Source organism: Cupressus sempervirens, chromosome 1, assembly GCF_028749045.1.
Source record: "Cupressus sempervirens isolate cs-2001-9-10 chromosome 1, ASM2874904v1, whole genome shotgun sequence".
Classification (NCBI taxonomy): domain Eukaryota; kingdom Viridiplantae; phylum Streptophyta; class Pinopsida; order Cupressales; family Cupressaceae; genus Cupressus; species Cupressus sempervirens.
This window is the reverse complement of record NC_143118.1, coordinates 349,201,841-349,218,812: the sequence shown is the minus strand read 5'-3', so window position 1 is coordinate 349,218,812 and position 16,972 is coordinate 349,201,841.

The following is a 16,972-nucleotide window of genomic DNA, read 5'->3' as shown; positions in this document are numbered from 1 at the left end:
ACCCAAGCTCCTACCACCACTCTACCAAGCTTTCAAATCTAGCCACCAAGCTATCAAACCCCATCAGCTCCATTCCCAAGCTTTCAATTCTCACAACCTCCACCACCAACTAATACATTACCTCCTATTACCAACTATTTTTCTATGCCACTTCTAGGAGGAAATCCACCACCACCAACCACCAATTACTTGGCCTCTTTTTCCATGTAGATACATTACCAAATAGGGGCACAACCCACATATATTGGTCAAACTCCTCAAATTCAAAGTCAAGTTCCACAAGCTCCTCGATCCTTTCCCCAAGCTTCACAAACATCTTATACCTTACCTCCACAAAGCAATCCATTTATCCCATAGCTAGCTTATGTTCCTCAATCCCAACCTCAAATCCAATATCAGCAGCAAGCCTCACAACACATGCAACAATATGTGCCACCTACACCTTAGCAACCCATCATCCACCATTCAGTTTCCCAAGCCATGTACAATCCCTACCAGCCCATACCTTAAAGCCATCCATATTCCATTGCCCCATCTAGCACATACCTACCTCAAGGCACTCCTACATTGGGGGCACCCTAGCCATCACCCATTAATTCAGAATGGGAAGCTATGAAAACAACTTTGAAGAACATCCAGGAGGGAAATGATCCAAAAACCTTCAAATTTGAGAATGTGTGTCCTTACCCATTTGACAGAGCCATTACCATGACACCATTTCCCAAACACTTTGAGATACCCAAGTTTGAAAAATTTAGAGGAAAAGGAGACCCTGTCACGCATATTAAAGAATTTTACATGCACTACCAAGAAGTGGCATACGATAATGTCTTCCTCTTGCGTATCTTTCACAAAAGCTTGGCTAGACCAGCTCTTGAATGTTTATATAGAATCCCATATGGTGCAATTAAAAACTTTGCTGAATTGCTTGAGGCATTTGTAGCCCAATATGCCCATCTTGTTGAAACAGAGCTATCAGTAGTTGATCTTGTCCACACTAAGCAAAAAGGTGGAGAAAGCCTTCCCGAATATCTGCAAAGATGGCAAACCCTTACCACCTGCATATCTTGCACCTTGCTAGAGCGCCATTTGGTGAAAATGTTTATTCATAATGCCCATCCCAGCTTGGCTCACCACATGACCATGAACTATTTGCAAACCTACAAAGATATCAAAGAGAAAGGAATGATCCTCGAGCAAGGACTCATTGAAGATGGTGTGGTCAAGATTTACAAGGAGGCCAACCAAAATTAAACACATTCAAATGACAAGTCTAGGTATTGGAACAAAAATAAGCACGTTACATTAGACGGCATCATTGACACCAAACATGTGAATATTGTTGGTCCTTCTCAAAACTAGTCCATCCCACCTTATCAACCAAACAATCAACAAGCTATCAACTACCAACAACAAAATAACCAAAGCTATCAAAACCACAATCCAAGACCCCACTTTCAAGGGTCCAATAATCAAGCTAATACCATCAATGTAGCTGTAGGGCAAAAGCCCAGATTCTAACCTACACCTAGAAATTATACACCCCTTGGTGAGCTATTGGATGTCATTTTTGAAAAATTGACTAAGGAAAATCTCATCAAATTTCCTCCTACCCAACAAATTGACCCAAGCCAATCCAAAGCTGGATGGTACAAAGATAATGAGTACTGCAAATTTCATAGGGTAAAAGGTCACACCACCCTTAGATGCATGAAACTAAAAGATTATGTGTAGAACCTCATTGATTGAAAAGAAATCACCGTTGGTGCCCAAACCTCTCCCAATGCAGGCTTATAGATCTATCAAAATGCTTTTCCTCCTCACAACAACCAAAATCTTGGAAAACCACCTAACCAAACCAACAACAACAACACCAACAATTGCCATCCAAACCAACAGCATGGGAAGAACAATGACTACACTTCATCCTACATAGACTATGGTAGCCTCATAGGTTGTATATCAGAGAAAGAGCCTTTTGTCAATGTTATCAATATCCAAGAACCAAACAATGAATGTGTAGTCACCACTCGAAGGGCATGATTTAACATCGCAGGCCCACCCGTTTCACCAGCACCACCAGCTCCATCAAAAAGCCAATACAATATCTTGGAACACCTTGGGAACATGCTAGCCCAAATCTCCATTTTAGACCTTCTCCACACCAGTCCTGTGTACAAGAACATCCTTGACAGTGCTCTCATAGAATCCCATGTCCCTTTAGATATTAATGCAATTGATTTTTGTAATCTTGTTGGACACCTTTCATCCTCATGTGCCCTATCATTCAAACCCATCGACATACCCATGGTCAAGCCAAATCACACCCTTCTTCTTCGCATAGCCATCATGGTATCCAACTTCATTGTAAAAAGAGTAATGATATATAATGGATCAGCCTTGAATATTTGCACCCTAAAATTCAAAAAAAAAAAGCTGGGTATACTAAGGAAAATATCATCAGTGAGGTTATCACCATCAAAGCTTATGACAACTTGGAAAGAACCACAGAAGGAACTATTTTGCTACTAATCAAAGTTGGGCTAGTCATCCAAGAAACACTTTGCCATGTTATTGATCTAAACCTACCATTTAACATCATCCTCAGTCGCCCATGGATTCATGTCATGAAAGCTATTCCATCCACTTACCATCAGTGCATCAAATTTCCACACCAAGGCACTAAGGTAACCATCCATGCCAATCCAGAACCCTTTGCTTACTGCAATGCAGTTGAAGCTTCATATACAAACCATTGCCCTGGAATTTATATCGACACAACCATCACCAACTCATCCCACACTTGTAATGACCTAGAAACCATCCTCACCTCCACCCTATCTACCATGAAGATCAATAACAAAGGCTATGGAGAGTATAGTCTGTCAGATGCATTTGTTGTTGGGGCACTCCCACTTGATCCAAATGCCCATGGATGACTGACATATCACAAAGCTAAGGAGATTCCACCTCCTTGATACAAATAGTTTGGCCCAACAACATTTGTATCCTCGAAAATCCCTCTTCATGAGGAGCTCACTCCAGATATCAACAATTGGTTATATAAGGATGCACCTCTAAGAAATCAAGCATGCCTTGATCACTTCAGCCTGAAGTATCCCCAAGAACATAAGCTCATCACTGACAAATGGAACTATCAAGGTGGTGGTCTAGGACTAGAAGAAAGAGGCATGCAGTGCCCCATCGAAGCACACAAGTGGGAAACAAAGTTAGGTCTTGGCTTTGGCATACCCACACCTAGGAGCACTAATGAGAATGGTCACGCTTTTTTGAACATTCACCATGACCTTGTCAAAATCAAAGACATTCTTAAGGAAGTTGAAAAGAGAGCCTACGACGATATCCCAGACCAAATCTCCCTAGGAGACTTTGTTCTCCAAGAACTATCCATCCATTTGATTGACCTACCACTCGCCCATCCACAACTCATAGATTGGTACCAACCAAGTATCATACACATTTATGAGTTTACATCAAAGGAAGTACTTCTAAGATTCATGGGAGCTGAAAAACCTCACAAGAAAACAAAGCCAGACTCAGCATATATCTATAAGCTAGATCCCAAGGGGCATTTTGGAGAAAATCCCCAACCTAGTTCTAATACACCCAAAACTGGAACTAGGGTGAATCTGAGACTAGCTAAGGTAGTGAAGAGAGCCCCTTAGCAAGAAAATCTAGAGTCACAAGCAAAACATGAGGATTTAGCATTGCCTCCTCAAGATAATCGACCAGAGGTGTCTTCTATTCTAATTGAGGATACTAGAGAAGTCAACATTAGTTCTTCAAAGATCCCTAGACTTGTTCACATTGTTGCATCCCTATCATAAGACCAAGGTGATCTCCTCTTTGAGGTCTTAAGAGAGAAAATTGGCCAATTTGCATGGTCATATTAGGACATGCTAGGGCTAGATCCAAAGCTTGTAGTACATCATCTTGCAGTTGATCCAAAGATCAAGCCCGTCAGACAAAAGCTTAGAAAAATGCACCCCAAGGTGGAATTACTAGTCAAAGCTGAATTAGAAAGAATGTTAGCTGCTAAGGTTATTCAACCTATCGACTACTCAGAGTGAATCTCCAACATGGTCCCCATCACTAAACCTTTCAGTGACATCAGAATCTGCACTGATTTCAGAGATCTTAACAAAGCTTGTCCAAAAGATGATTTTCCCTTACCCAACATAGATATGATTGTAGACCTTACAGCTGGACATGAAATTCTATCCCTCATGGATGGATTTTTTGGGTATAATCAAATCAAGATTGAAGAAGAGGATCAACATAAGACAACATTCACCACCCCTTGGGGAACCTTTTGTTACAACATGATGTCTTTTGGCCTAAAGAATGCAGGGGCTACCTATCAAAGAGCTATGATAGCCATTTTTCATGATCTCATCCATAGCATTTTGGAGGATTATGTGGATGATATCTTGGTCAAATCTCATACCTTCATGGATCATCTTGCTGACCTAGAGAAAGTCTTTGATAGGTTAGCCAAATATCATCTCATGTTGAATCCCAAGAAGTGTTTCTTTGGGGTCAAATCTGGCAAGCTTCTAGGCTTTATAGTTTCTAAACGATGTATAGAGATCAACCCCAAGAAGGTCAAGGCTATCTTAGACATGCCTCCTCCCTAGACACTGCGACAACTTTGCACTCTTCAAGGAAAGTTCCAATCCATTTGGTGCTTCATCTCCCAGCTTGCAGATAAGTGTACGCCATTTACATATTTACTGAAGAAGGATGAAAACTTCAAGTGGGATCCTTTATGTCAACGCAACTTCGATCAGCTCAAGCAGTATCTTGCCAATCCCCCTATATTGGTTCCACCAGTTCTTGATCATCCCTTGATCTTGTAAAAATTAGTAATGCCTACTGCTCTAGGGGCACTTCTAGCATAGCTTGATGACTACGACAGAGAAAGAGCCATCTACTGCATCAGTAGAACCCTAGTTGGTTATGAACTCAATTAAAATCCTATGGAAAAAGCTTGTTTGGCAATTGTTTTCTCAACTCAAAAGCTTCACCACTACATGCTAAGTCATACCATCCAACTAGTCTCCAAGATAGACCCTCTCAAGTATATGCTCTCCAGAACAACACTTACAGGCCATTTGGCCAAATGGGTTATGCTCCTTACCGAATTTGACATCCAATATGTGGACAGAAAGGCAATCAAAGGGCAAGCTATAGCAGATCACCTAGCTGATGCACCTTTAATAGATGTGTATCCTTTGATCATAGAATTTCCAGATGAACATATCTGTCTAATTGAAGAATAGCCCCCATGGAAACTTTATTTTGATGGCTCATACACATCTCATGGATTAGGGGTAGGAATATTGTTGGTCACACCTCAAGGAGATTACATTCCAAAAGCTTTTAAGCTACAATTCTCTAGCACCAACAATATAGCTAAATATGAGGCTCTCATAGTAGGATGAAAGATAGCTGCAAAATGGAACATCACTGAGTTACAAATCTTTGGTGATTCTTAGCTCATCATCAAGCAAGCCCTAAATGAATATCAAACCAAAGACCAAAAGCTCTTACCCTACAAAGAGCTAGTTGATTAGCTAACCCATCATTTTACAAAGCTTCAATTTACACAAGTGCCTCGAATTTAGAACAAAGCAGCAGACGCTATGGCTACTATTGGCTCACTCTTGGAAATTCCCCAAGCGACTATGTAGTATGAGTTTTTAGTCGAATAGCTCCTCACACCCACCTATGGGAATGAGGATTCAAATCGTGTTTGTATCTTGGTTGGTCCCCAATCCCCTTGGTACCATGAGATTCATGCTTACCTTAATGATGGTATCATATCTCCTCACCTCACATGTACCCAATGCCAAAACCTCATCCTAAAATCATCCCACTATGTCATCATAGCCAATACCCTATATTGTCGATGTTATCACAATACTCTCTCTAGGTGTTTAGACCAAAACAAGGCCTAATGGTGTTAAAAGAAGTACACTCTGGACTTTGCGGTGCCCACATGAGTGGTACTATCCTAGCATGACAAATCCTTAGAGTAGGCTACTATTGGCCTACCATTAAAGAAGACTCCTATGACTTTGTCAAAAAATGTCTCCCATCTCAGCAACACGCAAATTTTGTGTACGCTCCAGCACATGATCTACAGCCTATTGCACCACCTTGGCCTTTCGCTTGTTGGGGCCTTGATCTAGTTGGAACTATCACATCTCTCTCATCTGATGGACATAAATGGATAATAACAGCTATAGACTATTTCACTAAGTGGGTGGAAGCAGTTCCCCTAGTCTCAGCTACAGGAGTTCAGGTCTCCAAGTTCATCTTATACCACATTGTTTGTCGCTTCGGCATCCCATCCACCATCTTCACTAACCACGGAGGTAACTTTGAAAATCTCAACATGGAATAATTATGCACTTCCCTCCACATCCATCACCACTTTTCTAGCCCATATTTCCCACAAGGTAATGGCCAGGCAGAGGCAACTAACAAAACTCTCCTCAAAATCCTAAAGAAAGTTGTCAATGATTCCAGTCATGATTGGCACCTACAAATAAATCCAACACTATGGGCCTATCAAACCTCCTTTCGTACATCCATAGACACAACTCCATACTCCCTAGTCTATGGTGCTGAAGTGGTACTACCCATCGAGGTTGAACTTCCCTCCTTGCACATATCTTTGCAAGGGAAAATATCAGATGAAGAATACAGAGTAGCTCGGCTCACCCAGCTAGATCTCTTAGATGAGAAGTGACAACAAGCCTATGATCATCTCATAGTCTATCAAACTCATCTCAAAAGGAATTTCAACAAGAAGGTGCTCCCATGACACTTTCAGCCAGGCGACATAGTCCTCAAAGAAAACATGAAAGTCCAAGAAAATCGAGAAAAGAAAGGAAAGTTTGAACCTATCTAGCTTGGTCCTTATGTTGTCACTGCATCCTTTGGCTCTGGAGCCTATCAGCTATCTACACTAGAAGGAGAACTCTTGAATGATCCTACTAACATCATTCATCTCAAGAAGTTCTATGCTTGAAGATCCTTGGTATACCCAGCTTTTGAAAAATACAAAAAAAAATAGTAAAGAGAAATAAGCGTCCAATGGTGAAAACTTGGCAATTCAAGCACCTTGGATAGGTACCTTGGTGAAAACCTAGTAATTCAGGCACCTTGTGTAGTAAGACTAATCTATTATCTATCACTATCCTATCCCTCATCCATCCACCCACCATCCCATAAAACACCTGCTTGTTCCCTTGGTGTTCCAACCAAATATCCAAATCTAATGAAGCTTGTAAATATCGCTTGTACAGATTGTAAATCTTGTACCAAAGCTTGTATCATACCTTGTAAATCTTGTATCATAGCTTATATATCCAAATCTTGTCCAAAACTTGTACCATATTCCAACTTGTAAATAAGCTTGTATCCTAGCTTGTATCCTATCACATGCACACAAAGGGCCCCATTTTCACTTAAGCTTTTTGAAAACCATCTACCTATCCACCTATCAACTATTACAAACATCCCACCTTTCACAAACATTTCCATCTCACAAAAACTAAAACATGAACAACCTTGTACATTTGTAACATATCTTGGTCTATTAGCTTGTACATCCTCTTTAGCTTAGTACCATTGTATCTATCCAGCTTTCATGCTAGTTCCTCCTTGATCACCATCTTGCACACATTGCACAAATCTTGGTTAGTTATTCCAATGCATCCTTTAGCTAGATCTCCTATCACCTAAGTGTTATCCTTCTTATTTCAGCTTGCTAGATGCATCACTCATCCAGCTCCATCAGCTTAGGTGCTCTCTGATAGATCCTTGTAGGATATAGCTTTCCTCATGTTCGATCTTGGTTCATTAGTACCTTGTCCTACCCATCTCATTGGCAAACAGTTCTCTTTTGGATTTTTTTCTTTCTTTTGATTTGGAATCTTCCCTTTTGGGTCTTGAAATATCTTTTCCAAGCAATCTTTTTGTTCCTTCCTCAAGGTTGCCACAATCTTCCATATGATGGTATACTGTGAATGGGGCAATCTGAGCATAAGGTCTTGATCAAGTCTTTTGTTTGTTTTTCTTTTCTACTTCTAGGTTACCCAGTGTTAGTTCCATGCTGCTTCCTCTGGGACTCATGTGTGATGCTGGAGCAATCCTTGCATGTTTGTTTTAAGTTAGTTTGTCAGTCCTCTGGATAGTTGGTGAAAAGGCCTTGATGTTCTTGGTAACCTTGGCAATTAACCAACAGTCCTATAGCAAATCTAGTGCTCAACTACATGTTGGTACTTCTCTTTGAAGTATCCCCCTGCTCAAAAAGCTTCAATGGATTCCCTTCATCTCCATTATCCCCCATCCATATCCAACATCCATCTCTCCTACCCCAGCTTGTGCATCAATATCTCTTTGAATCAATCATCACCTTTAGCTTTAGGGATCCATAATCCTAGTCTTAGGGATCCACCAATCCAATCAATCCACCAAGCCTCAACTTTCGAGATCCACAATCCTAGTCCTAGGGATCTCCAAAACCCATCTTCCACCAATTTGACTCTTTGAAATCCTATTGCATTGACTTTATAATCCCCTCATCCTTCTCCTTATCCTGGATTCCTTTTTATAATGCTCCATTCTTTCCTCCCCCCCCAATCCTAGAAAGTCTTAAGCTTGCTTCCTCTTGTGCCTCTGACCTCCCTTTATCATTCTCCTATAGTGAGAGTTTGAGCTAATTCAGCCCCTTTTCTTTGCCAATCTATGTCTCTACTCGTCTTGATTTTTGGTGCTTTTCAAGAAGCTATCAAGCCTCATTTCTCTCTCCGCCGCCTTCTTGAGGGGGCATCATCTAAGTCTAGTCTCTCATCTTCTTATCTGAGACTAGGGCAACCTTGTTGGTAAAACATCTTCCTCATGTCATCTTCATTCGAACTTTTTTGAAATAGTGTCGTCTCAACACCATGTCAAAGAGGGGCAAAATGTAGACAGCTAAATTTGATTACACGACTTTGGTAATCCTATTTAGTTATCTCTGAAGACATCATTAATTAAATTCCTATTTAATTAATCCTTTGCCATCCCCTAGCTGATTAATTTAATTAATCATCTATAGTCCTAATTGATAAATCAAATAACCTATTATTTATCAATTAAATTCTATTCTTCTATCTAATTTCAAAATCCCCATTTATTAAATAAATCTATTTGATAAATAAAACCCTCAAATCTAATAACCCCTAACCTATCCCTAATCCTCTATTTAGCCTAATCCATCCCATCCACCCATACTAACCAAGCTTAGCTACTAACTCACCCACCCTCATTAAATGCCATCCACCTAATCTAATCCTAAATCACCTCTAATCCCCCCCAACCTTGTCACATTCCCTAAGCAAGCTTAAGACTTTCCTAAACCAAGCAAAGTGAACAATCTCAACTCCCTCCAAAATATCCCAACCACCAAGCCTTCATTGCTCTTACAAAGCCATAAAGACTCTTACAAGCCCATTCATTGCTCTTACAAGCCATTTATGAGGGTCTTTCAGGCCTTGAGCCTCTTTTGTTGACTCATCCATCCCCTTTCCTCCATCCACTTAGCCTATGACATGTGTCACTCCCTGGTTGGTGCTAAACAAGCACAATCCATATGTTCCCCTTTGAGTGCATCCTAGCCCTCCTTAATCTTTCATCTCTCCTTGCATCTTAGCCCTCCATCCCTCAAGCCCTTAGCCTATAAATTGAATCCCCTCCCAAGCCATTTCATCAGAACCTTTGAGCTAAAGTTATAATGCTAGTTTGAGAAACAAAGCCCTTAACCATACCCTTATAATGCCAAATTAAGAGCTCACAAAGCTACTAATTTGCCATTTCCATCTCCATTGAAGCATAGTTTGAGCATCTTGAGCATATATCCCACATCCACATAATAGACTCATCCCTAAATCAAGTGACCATCCTCATTGGGAGAGCCATTCTATGGCTCATATTCTCATTTGAGGGTTTCACTTTATCTATCTCATATGTTATGGTTCTTATGCTAGTTAATGCTTTTGCTTTTGAATAGATTAGTATTACTTGCTAACATATTTCTCATATATAGTTGCTTCCTTAACCTTATACTTTTCCCTTGTGTTATTTAATACCTTCACTTTCCAAAAAACTATTCACTACCTTCACTCCCACTTTGACATTAATGACAAAGGTGAGTCAAAATTGTATATACATGTCAAAGAAAAATTCCCAAACTTCTCTCCTAAGGTGAAAGTCTCATGTAATTTAATAAATTCTCGTTTAATATATCACTCTGTACATCCCATGTCTTTTTCATAGATTTTATGCCACATGAATTACTACACATATCATGTATGCAACAACTTCTACTCCATTCAATTTCTTTGGAATACAATTCTCATAATATTTCTTCTCATCTAGTAAGGTATTCAATTTCTTTTATAACATGCCAATCATAAGGGTCAAATGATCTTTAAATAGTTTAAATCTTTCTATCATTATATTTCTTCCACTCTCCAATCTATTAAGTGCATTGAATGTTTTACTCACTCTATTATCCACTTCAGTGATGCTTAAATCATACCAATCCACTTCAACAATTTTTTCTAATTTTCTTCATCCTTTTTTCTACACTCTATGACATTTCTAGTAAACTAATGTGCTCTTGTGTATACAATATACAGTTCTTTTACTTCTATACATCCTTTGATATCCTTAATTTAGGTGTGAATAACTTTTAAATCATTTCTTATGTTGTCACATACCTTGTGAAATAGTTTTTCTTCAAATTCTTTTGAGCCTTCATCTTTTCCAAATCAATAAAGGTGGTAAAGTGATCATCAAACTCTTCAATTATATTCTCCAAGATTTTTGTTACGTCTGATCCTTCCAATTTCAAAGGTTCTAGTAAAGTCTTATGAAGTATGTTTAGTGTCATTTCCAATATCCTTTGACTCTTTACCAACTTTTTCTTTCACTTCTCTTGTTCTTTATAAATATGAATGCATAAATTTGTATAAATATTTTCTCATCTATGTCATCAATGTCTAACTTATTGATATCTTCTTCTATGTTTCTACTTGCCAACAATGTTTGAATTATAGGTGATGGTTTGGAAGATGTAGTTATACTCTTACCTTTCTCAACTTTTCTCTACCCAACTATTATTCTCTGAACATATGCTTGTGTGTCCTCTTCTTACCTCTAATTTTCAATAGATTTCTATTCCACTCACTCAGTAGAGTCCACTACCATGGGAAATAAATACCCTTCTTCATTTTCTATAGATGGAACTGTGTCCTTGATTGCATCCTCATATAACTATATGTTCTAATTTTTTTTGCACATTCTAAACTTCCTAAATATTTTGACATGATCCCATATTCTAATCTTCTTTCATTGGTCCTCCTATTGTTGATCTTCTTGTTCAATTATATTCTTTTCCTCTTCCTTTTTTTGCTGATTAACTCTATTCTCATCCTTGTCAATGTCATCATTTATGGATTTTTCCATGCTAATTGCTTCTATCATAATGTTGTCAATCTCTCCTAGATTTTCAACATGATCCATATTATCCTGTGTTAGGTCATTGTAGGGTAGGAAAATGGAAGTAATCCAACCACTACATTATTGAAGGGGGAAGACCAAGATCTACCCCTTGGATTAGGTTTGATTAACACAAAAGGAAGTATCAATGCAAAAGGGATGAATAACTTGGGTTTAATTCCCTCTAATCTCCATCTTAAGAGGGTTTAAGAAATAAGATATGTTATATAGAGCTAAGATATAAAGATATGAAAAGTGATAAAGTATATAGAAATGAAAGAGAGGAAGATGAAATACCTTGCAAGAAATTAACCTAAAAATGGGCTATCAAACAACCTTCAAAAGAGTTGATTCTCACATATAGGACTGAAAGTTGTGATACAAACAAAACCCAAAAATTATTCAGTGATCTGTCAATGACGACTAGATAATAATGGGTGAAATGAAGCATCAGGGGTGCAATATGCCCCTAATGAAAGGTGTGCAATGTTGATTCTGATTTCATATTTTTGAAGAGAGCCAAAAAGGGTATCCACATCTGTAACATGTTCTTCGATTCAAGATCTAAAACCTACAAAAAAAGGAGTTATCTATTTTTTATTGGGGGGGATGGGGGGGTTGTCTTGATCAAACCCCAGTTTAGGAATTAACCTTGAATTGAAATAAATATAGAATGCTAGCAAGTAGTAAAGATAGATATAACATAAAAGTGATGCAAATCTATGAATATTCTCTTCAATTTGGAATGTAACTAAGTATGTAGATGTAATAGATTTGACCCAACTACAAAACTCTAGAAAGGAAACTAAAGTGACATCAAAACCTTCATGAATGAATGTGCTTGAAATCTACCTTATGAATTTAGATCTTGAAAGGGTGGATGTAGAAGATGTAACAAAGGATCTTAAATGTAGGGAGGGAGATCTTTAATGTTGTAAACTTCTAGATCTTGCATAAACTCTTTTGATAGCTTGAATTCATGAATGTGTAATCTTCAATGCATAGATAGCCTAAATGCCTTGTATACTTGAGGAATGCTTGAAGAATTAGGAGCTTGAGCATGAGTGTTTGAACTTATGGATGCATTATTATATAATTCTTGTGGATGAGAAATGAAGCAAATGTAAGGTTTTATAAAGAGCTCAATATAGCTTACTCCCAAAGGCTAACCTTCTTAGAAATTTTCACCTGAAAAGTAATCAAATACAAGATCCAATTGTAGGACCCAAAATAAGGCCCATTCAAGGGTGCACTATGGCCCTAACTAGACCATTAGGGTCACAATGTGGCCTTGATATATCAAGGGCACATTTCACCCCTAATTGCCAAGGCCTAGAACCTCTGAGATCCCTTTAGGATCCCAAAATAGGTTTTTGATCCCTAAAATTAGGCATAGAGTTTGAGATATAACCATTTTGGTGAGGAGAGTAGATTACAAGTGGATAAATGAAGGGAAGGGAGGATCTAGGAGAAATAGATCATACCCTGAGCTTAACACCATGAAAATAAGAGCTTTAAAGAAGATCTATTAGGTTTTACCCCAATTCCACCTAGGAGAAAGGATAGAAAAGGGAAGAAAGAAGGAAAGATAAAAAGATACTAATGATATCACATTAAATATGTGCTAAAACTTTATTAAATTAGAGTACCTCCAATTTAAGATGATACATTTATCTCCCACTTTAGCATGAGTATGGGTAAACCCACAATTGGGATAAAGTAGAGAGAAGAAGATTATAATGAATCATAATGAGATACAACATCACTTAGTAAATTAGAACAAGCCCCAAAGACTGAGGGTCCTAACTCCACATTCATCTGTTAGTGTACAAAGAAAGCTAAAAATATATGACAAGGGGTTATTACTAAAAACATACCCATGTCAACCAATGAAAGAGACCTCTAAATCTCTCACCTACTAATATCATATTTGGAAAATTATTACAAGAGCATAAATGATGACATAGAAATGCAAGAGAAATATCATTAATCAGCATAGCTTCTAGATCTATCTCTACTAACATGAAAGAAAAAGAGATAAAAGGGGGCAAAAATTGATTACATCTCTCAATAAAGTACCCACCCCACTATGAATCACCAAGATAAATATTACAAAATATGGCATTGAATGGTCTAATGGGGTGATAACCCACTAGTAAAGCCACTCAAGTTCCATCCATAGATCAACATCCATTGTATCACCATGGCATGGTCTTGTGAAAATGTGTTACTCATGTATGGGACTTAGCATGTTGTGTTTGAATGTATTACCTATATACTGGGACTTAAAAAATTGTTATGTGTTACCCAAATATAAGATTTAGCATATCTTGTTGGATGCATTACCCATGAATGAGATTTAGCAAGTTTATTTGTGTTGTTCATTATGAGATTTAGAGTATGTGTGTGGGTGTGTTAGATAGAGAGAGATGATGTAACAATGCATAGATTTGAGAATGACTTAAATAGCATACCTAACACCTAGGGCTAAAGTACTCTAAGCCATGCTTAGAATCCATATTTTCAACCCCATAAAAGAAAAAACAATGTATAAGAAGGGATTATATATGCCTCCCTCCTTATTATGTCTAGATACTAGATATGAGAAGGTAGAGAAAGATGGTACTTAATTTATTTAACAAGGATATATTCTTATAGAAACAATGCAAACTGCATTCATAGCAAAGAGTTGTGACTCTTACAATTTAGGAACATAGACAATTGTGAAAAATATATATCACTTATGGAAAGAGGATCCTCAAGAGGGATAAATCTTAATAAAAATACATCCACCTAAAAGGAGTACTTTATTAAAATAGCATCTCAAAGAAGAAAGACAAAAAAATAAAAATACACCTATCCAATCCCCTATGTAGATGGAATAAGGATTCTTGGATTAAGGATAACAATCTCCAAGAAAGGGAAAGTGTATATAATGGACATATCTTTACTTGATAAATAATAGGTGATGAATTAGGACATGCACCTCTTGTAAAATAGAGAATCCATAGTTAAGATAAAAATCTTCATAAAGAAAGAACAATGTCACATAGTAAACAAGTTCCTTGTAAGCTTGAAGAAAGTAAATCCTTAGAGAAAGAGGTAAAGAATATACAAAGCTTCTTTCCCCCCAAGAATGAGACAAGAAAAGGAAATGTATAGTGGATTTTATCAAAAAATTATTGCAAGATATAAGGATGATCCATAAGCAAAAACTGATAGCCATGCATAAAATGCAAACATCCAATATCTAACAAGAAGAATATATTGCTACACATTAGAGGGGATAAAAGAAAGAAACATCATATGATAATCAATTCTAAATAGTGTAAGATGCTATAAAATAATATTACACATGAAGTTATTTATAGATGATCATTAATGAGAAGCATTAAAATCTGAGGCATGAAAAGACACTTGTCAAGAAAAAACCATGGTCATGTATGTAACAAAGAAATACATACCATCGATAAGAATGTTTCATAAAAAAATACAAATCTATAGAGAAATGAAACATAAATATGAAAGGATTGTTGACATACCAGTCAAGTTTTTTATTAGTGACACACACTTATTCAGATTTTGTATAGCTACTAAGCTCTTTGAATAGTTTATAGTGTTTTCCATGTAATTTAGTAGCCACTAAGCTTCTACAGTTGCTATCGAGTCCTTTGGACTATTCCCAGTGGTTACTATGTAGATTCAATTAGTGTTAAGTTCAGCAGTTAAAACCGAGTAGTTCAGTGTATACCAAGTCTATTAGTGGTTACCAAATTTGCAGTTCATGTGATGCAAAGCCAATGGTTACCAAGCATTGCAATATTTATCAAATTCTCAGTTCATGTGATGTGAAGGTAGTGTTGATCAAGCCACTCCATGGTAACCAAGTGATTCAGTGTTTACCAGGTTATATAATATCTACTGAGTCACCAGTGTAGACCAAGTTCAAGACTACTTGAAAGAGATTAGTATGGACTAAGCTTCTACATCTACCAAGAGCATGACAATGACAACCAGTGACAGTGGATGCTGAGTATTAGAACCTCACTAAGTTAGTCTTTAGAACCCAAGTATCTTCATGTGGGTTGACTTTGTAACATTTGTGTTAACTTGTGTCATGGCTGACTTTGTAATTTTGTAAATTCGATTGGTATATATATGTGATGTATTGTATCATATCCAATGTAGTATAGAATGTAATGAATGTGTAATGCAAGTGCAAAAATGTGAATGTAAGAAATATATAAAGAATTGTAAAAGCCATATTAGTACAAGGAATAGTAGTAACAAATCTATCACAAAAAGGTGATCAATACATCAAGGAAACTCTATCAACAAATAGAGTTGCAAGTAAGAGATCTACTACTTCATCCTAATAGGTGAACCTGTCAAAATCCTCTAACAAGGTAGACCTAACTGACTAGCCAATATAATACCTTTTTAGCTGTAGGATTGGATATCCTTCACTACCAAAGTACTATGTGTTGGAATTATGATATATTTTTCATTAGTGCAAACACTTATTCTATCTTGAATGTTATCTTACTCATCACTTAGTCTCAAGTATATACCAAGCATTTAGTGGTTACCTTATAAGATTCGATATCGAGTGAAAAAGGTAAAAGAAGTTCAACAGTGTTTACCGAGTGAAAAAGGTAATCAAAGATCACCAGTGTTTACTGAGTGAAAAAGGTAATCAAAGATTAGTAGTGTTTACTGAGTGAAAAAGGTAATCAAGGATTCAGTGTTTACCGAGCTAAGAAAGGTAAACAAAGAAGATAGTTTCTACTGAGTAACACTACATCTACCGAGTCACCAATGGCTACCAAGTTCCAAGCAATGTTATGTGACTAGTATGAACCGAGTCTCTACTTCTACCGAGTGCATGATGATGCAAAGTAATGTAGTGGATGCCAAGTATCAGAAGGTCATCGAGTCAGTTCAATGAACCCGAGTTTACTAATGGGCCAACTCAGTAATGTTTTGTTCACTTGTGATTTGGCCAACCTTGTAACTGTAAAATATTGGAATGGTATAGATGTAATGTATGATATCATTTTTATAAAAAAAGGAATAGATATATGAATAGATTGGCATGAAATGAGAAAGTACTATTCGTATGTGAAGAAGGTATTGCTATTAGCAATAGAGAAAAAGGAATACAACAAGGTCAGCATAAGGAGCAGAAAAGTTATATCTATCACATTAGGTGATCAATGCAAAAGGATCTTATCAGCAAACAAGTTGTAAGTAGATCCATTATTTCATCCTAAGAGGTGAATCAATTTTTTAAATCCTTTAACAAGGTAGACTTAACAGTCTTTTGTAAATCTCCTAACAGAGTGCATAGTTCACTATATGTTTGTAAATCCTCTAATAAGGTGGATCTAGTAGT